Source organism: Habropoda laboriosa, unplaced genomic scaffold, assembly GCF_001263275.1.
Source record: "Habropoda laboriosa isolate 0110345459 unplaced genomic scaffold, ASM126327v1 scaffold648, whole genome shotgun sequence".
NCBI lineage: Eukaryota > Metazoa > Arthropoda > Insecta > Hymenoptera > Apidae > Habropoda > Habropoda laboriosa.
This window is the reverse complement of record NW_017100857.1, coordinates 1,673,394-1,679,267: the sequence shown is the minus strand read 5'-3', so window position 1 is coordinate 1,679,267 and position 5,874 is coordinate 1,673,394.

The window sequence follows — 5,874 nt, the reverse complement described above, 5'->3', positions numbered from 1 at the left end:
CGTGTTTATTTCCCTTTTTTTTCCAGAAAAACGCGGCCCCGAGGGGAACGAGTCTGACGACTGTAATTATGCTAGCCAAGGGGAGGGGGGCGACGAAGGTGTCGCGCGGAGAATACACGCGTTACACGGGACGAGCTTTCGTCTATGTTGCCTTCGTGATCAACCTGGGGATTCTTGGGACGTCTAGCGGAGGGTGGAAAGTTCGTTAAGCTAGGAAGAGTTGGGATTTGTAAATGGTTCTTCGAGTTCGGTGAATTTGCTGATTTGTGGGTGGTGAGGAAAGGGTTGATTTTTTGGGAATTTGGTAAATCTGTAATTGATGGTTTCGGGGTGTGGGAAATTCGGGATTTTGGATCGCGGGGAAATTAGAGCTTAGTGAATCGGGAATGGAGTGTTATTGAATTTGGTAGATTTATTAATTAATCGTGAATAATTAATAATTTCTGTATGTGAAATTTTGGACCGTAGAAAAATTAAAGCTTAGTGAATCGGGAATGGAATGCTATTGAGATTAACAAATTTATGAAATAATCGTGAAAAATTCGCGATTCTGGATCATAGAAGAATTAAGGCTCAGTGTATCTGAATTCGAATGCGATTGAAATTAATAAATGAACTGTGAATAATTAATAATTTCGGTATGTGAAAAATTCACGATTCTGGATCACAGGAAAATTACAATTCGGTGAATTAAAAATCGAACGTTACTAAATTTAACAAATTTACGAATCAACCTGAATAATTAATGATTTCGGTCTGTACAAAATTCATTATTATAGATCATAGAAATATTACAGCCTATCGAATCGGTCATTAAATTTGACACATTTATAAATGAATCCCGAACAATTTACGATTTCATAATGCAGAAGAGGTAGATTAGACCACGTTTGTTAATGACTGCGAATTCAAATTACAACTTAGTGTTATATTTTAAAGTAAGAATTCTCCTTCCTTCTCAACGGCGAGCGAGCAACATCGTGGACAGACACGAGCCTTCCCAAAATGGCAAGCTCGGATATTACTTGTTAATAATTCCAGGTCCCCCTTGGCGTTGAGCGATCCCAGTCATAAAAGAAACTTTATTTCCCTCTCGCCGGGCTGGAAGAGAACAGTCCCGGAAAAGGGAGAATTTTGTCTGTAATAACGGAGTTAGGCGCGATGTCATCAGTCCCGGAAATTTAGTTACAGTTACGAGGCAATTGCGTTTCAGTTAGCTAAACAACTAGGCCTAACTCGACGAGCAATCAAGCTCGGGTTACACAAATGGCGAGAATCAGCTTGTGCACATAGAAATAGTTTCGTCACTTACTGCTACGGCTGAATATCCCTTTGGATTAACCCTTTGAATTGCTCAAGCAACGCTTCAATTTATCTATTTAACCCTTTCGCTGTATTGACGAATTAAATTTAACTAGCTTCTTCGTGGGAGATTTTTCATGAGATTAATCGAACGTTTTGTCTAACGAGAATTAATCGATAGTGAAGCAAACAAACCTGTCGGTTCTTATTTTAAATTGTAGAAATTATTAAGACGCTTTGGTGGAAGTATATGTGTTTAATCCTCGACAGGTATGTCAGCCGCCCGACCCTTAGATTTCTTAGCATGCAGTTCTATTGTATATATTTTTCGCCTTCGCTCGTTTCGTAGCAGCGGTAATTTTATGACGCCACGGCAATCGTAGTCTTTCAATCTAAGAACTTGCTTTTACCTTTTATTGCCCTGTTTTCGACTTAGAATCAAATAGTTGTTTTGTCCTCCTAATCACGGAGGTGGTCCTTCGAAGACGAACCATTAGATTTAGACGGCACATCACGTGCTAAATTCGGCAAAGCTCGAAAGTTGGTCTTAGACCATTAGCAATAGTTGTTTTGTCCTCCTAATCACGGAGATGGTCCTTCGAAGACGAACCATTAGATTTAGACGGCACATCACGTGCTAAATTCGGCAAAGCTCGAAAATTGGTTGCAACTACCACGAGCACATCATAACAGTATGGTCGTTTCTTTTTTAAACGAAGAAATGAAAATTATCGCTTTTAATATCTGCCGATTCTGCGATTTTCGACTGATGTTCTGTTACAGGTCTTTGTATTTATTTTAAAGACTGTTATTGGTAAATAATGTGTCTACATAAAAATAATTTTGATGTTTATTCGGTGATTTCTCTCGTAAAAAAATTGATGGTCCATTTTATAGTAAGCAAATTTCATTGGAAATAATTTTTCTCATATTTTCATGGTTCTATTGAACCATGGAGATATTGAAGATTGTAATTCTTATTGGCTCACCCTGTATGTACCAGTTTATTTTCCATTGATCATTCAAATTTCTAAATTCTTTATACAGTATGCCTAAATACCCCAAAAGGAGGGGAAATATACTACATTCGCCTCCAGTGACTCTAGCATCAACAAGGGAAAAATTTTTACGAATTTTAACCCTTTCGATACGACAGATTTCCATGCCTAACACAGGTGACTGTAAATTTTTAACCACGGCTGCAAAATTTCTTATTCCGATCGCATCGTCTTAAAATTCGGTTTATCAAATTAAAATGAAAGTTTGCAAAGGCCAAAATTAAGTACTCCCTCTGTCCCATAATAATAGTAGCAAATGAATATTTAAACGAGAATTATTTGCGAACGCAGCTGTAAGTTATGTTGTAAGTTCAATCAAAATCAATGTTCCATGACATCTGTCATTTGTTTTGACACATCTTTCAATTTTTAGGTTAACCTAATTATTACGAATTCTAACTATTTTCCTAATTTCATCCGCTGATCGAAATCAATTGTTTTATTTCAGTTGAATATCAACCCATTGTAAAAGAGAGTTTTCAAGCAAAGATCGAGTTGCGATTGTCCAGTTCTTGATGCATCAAAAGAAAAACAATTTAAGTGCAACCGAATGACCGTATCAACAATTTGGAAACGTGCTTCCGAAAATAATTGTCAAGGTGAATCTTATGCTAATGTTGATTCTTTGAAAAAACAAAACTGTGGACGTAAATGCAAAGATTATGGAGAAAAACTTAAAAAAAAAAAAAAACTGGATAATACGTTTCTGTCACTTCAGCAAGTTATGCTGGAAGCAATGAAGAACAATGACTCCAATAATTTTAGGCTGACGCATATAGGGAAAGCAAAGCTTCGCAGCCAAGGGATCCTACCTACAAGTTTAAAATGCAGTAACGAAATTATTGAAAAATCCAGAAACTATCTGAACACTCAAAATAAAAATTAGGAGTAATATTTTTAATTTGTTGTTTAATTTAATCTAGTTTTTTGATAATAAACGTTGCGTTCTATATTTATTTCCTTTTGCTACTGTTATTATGGGACAAATTAAGTTCATCAACTGCTACTATTATTATAGGACAGAGGGAGTATTAAATTAAAGTGTAGGTGCAAATTTTCAAACCTCCTATAGGCGCCAGCAGTAACGAAAGGGTTAACGAACCCAAGAAACATAAATCCGAATTACTAATTACCGCCAATTCACTTCACTTCGCTCTAAAAATTGTACATCAAACTGGAACAAATATTACAAAACCCGACCTGCAAGTTCCACACCGAGCTAATAAACAGAGGTACGGAAAATTTGCTTTGAATTGAAATCGACGTCTATATCAGTCGGCAGAAATTCACTCCAGAAATTGCATTCTTCGCGATAGAAAGAGAGAGAAAGATAGAGAGAGAGAGTGAGCGGCGCGTTTGCAGCCGCACTCGAAGCACAATGAGCAGCGTGAATACCGGAAGAAGTCCCGGGAACTCGAAAAAAAAGTAAACCAGCACGCGTGCCAATAAAAAGGTGCAACGCGTCACTGAAACGGCGGCGAAGTGCCTCGCGAGTGAAGAGGCGAGGATGAACGGCGAGGAGGAGCCAGAGAAAAGATTTTTCCTTCTCCCCCCTTGCACTCCTTCCTCTTGCCGCTCTTTTCCCACTTCTTTGCCCGTTGCACGCCGGAAGGGCCTCGTGAAGAACGAATATACGCCGAACAAAGGGGCAATTAAGACGAGGAACTCGAATATCTTCGAGTTCAATGAAAGGCCGGATGGGAAACGAAATTAAAAACCAGACGTAAATTGCTCTGTTCCCTGGTATTGTCCGCGTATCACAACTATTCTCTCGCTCTTAACCTTTTCAACGTACAAAGAATACTCTACAGAACTATTTATCCATATTTCTCTTGCGTTCGAGCAACAATGCTTCGCGTAAAATACAACTGTTGCAAATTTCAGATTTTTTTTAATATCTGGCCATTCTTGTCTTGTTCTCCCGAGATTTCTTTTACAGTCTGTTGAAGTACGTTGAGCAAATTTGCGTAGCTTCGTTGAAGATGTGAGGCAGGACAGAAATAATTAAGTTTCTTCTGTTCAGGAAAATGTCGATCATTTTTTGTACTTTAAGTGGTCATTTTGGCCGCGTTATTGTGCCAAGAAAATGTATGGAGATGAGGTTAACCCTAGAGCGGTCTTCGGGTCTTTTTTGACCCACCGCCTTTTCATATTTTTAGTCATTTTTGCTGTTTTCAAGTTTACTCTCCTTAACATTATTTTAAACGTTTATTGTTCATACACCGCGTTGGAAACAAAAACTATTACACATAAGGTCCTAGGTCCTTTTTCACCCAAAAGTCTTAAGTGTACAGTCAAAACGAAGAACCCTTTGGAGCCTTTGTCGAGTGTGACTCGACGTCAGTTTTATTCACAGGTATGAATGAAGCAATTTTTAAAGCGCCAGTTTAAATAGGTGTTATATTTTGCAATATTTTCTTTACCCTGGATGAGCAATAGGTAGACGTACATATGACTCTTAATGCTACTTTCAATATAATTAGGAAAAAAAATTGTTTAAATTTGTTCCTATCGACCACATGTCTTTTCAACTGCGTTTCAAATGAAATTCTTGAAATAATAGGGAGTTGTTGAAAAGAAAATTTTAAAAAAAGCTTGGAGTTCAAAGGGTTAACGCTAAACCTATGCGATTTCTTTTATTATTATCTAAAGACTATTTTCTGCGTTGTTTCCTATATTCAATCACCTGCACTCCTTCCGGGAAAATACGATTATTTCATAACCGGTGATTTGACCGGTAAGAATAGGTATACGCAAAGTGTTAAATATTTCTCCTATTTGTAAACTAAATACGAAGAAAAATACTTCATTCCACGTGGTTCTTACGCCATAAAGAGGAGCAGTCGGCAATTAGGGAAAGGCCAGCGAAAGCTCGGTTTATACCGCGCGATCCTCCGTCGAGATTAACCGAGGAGTTACGCCCACCCCTCGGAAGATACCGAAAGTGTAATCGAGGGGGAGAAAGTCGATATACGCAGCCGTGATATCCCGCGATAAGGAAGATCAAAACGATCATTATCGTTTGCTCGAAGCGACTATGGAACAGGAAGAAGCGAGAATAAGATCGCCTCTCTTGACTCTCGAACGTCAACCTTAGGCTTTCTTGGCTGCAGAAAGATGTCTCTCTCGAGGCAGCCCAAGGCTGACGTTAACCCTTTACTGTGTTTTCAAGGAACTGGAGGAATATTCGGGACGGTTTCCAGGTAGACGCCGTTCGATTTTTGTAAGTAAGTGCGAGCCCGATTTTGGTTTCCGCGTGAAACGGGTACTTTTTCCTTTGGACCGTTTAATGGACAGTCTTTCGCGGGAGCGCGAACTTCTTCGAGGTGAGATTTAGGGTGAATGGTTGAAAGTTTTATGGAGGGAAAGTTGAGAATCAATTTGTTTCGGGGAAGGTATTGAACGAATTTAATTTGTAACAGAATGGTATATATAGAGAAAGAAAGAAAGAATACTTGTAGGTTAGGAATTGATTTGTTTTCAGGGAGATATTGAACGAATTTAATTTGTAACA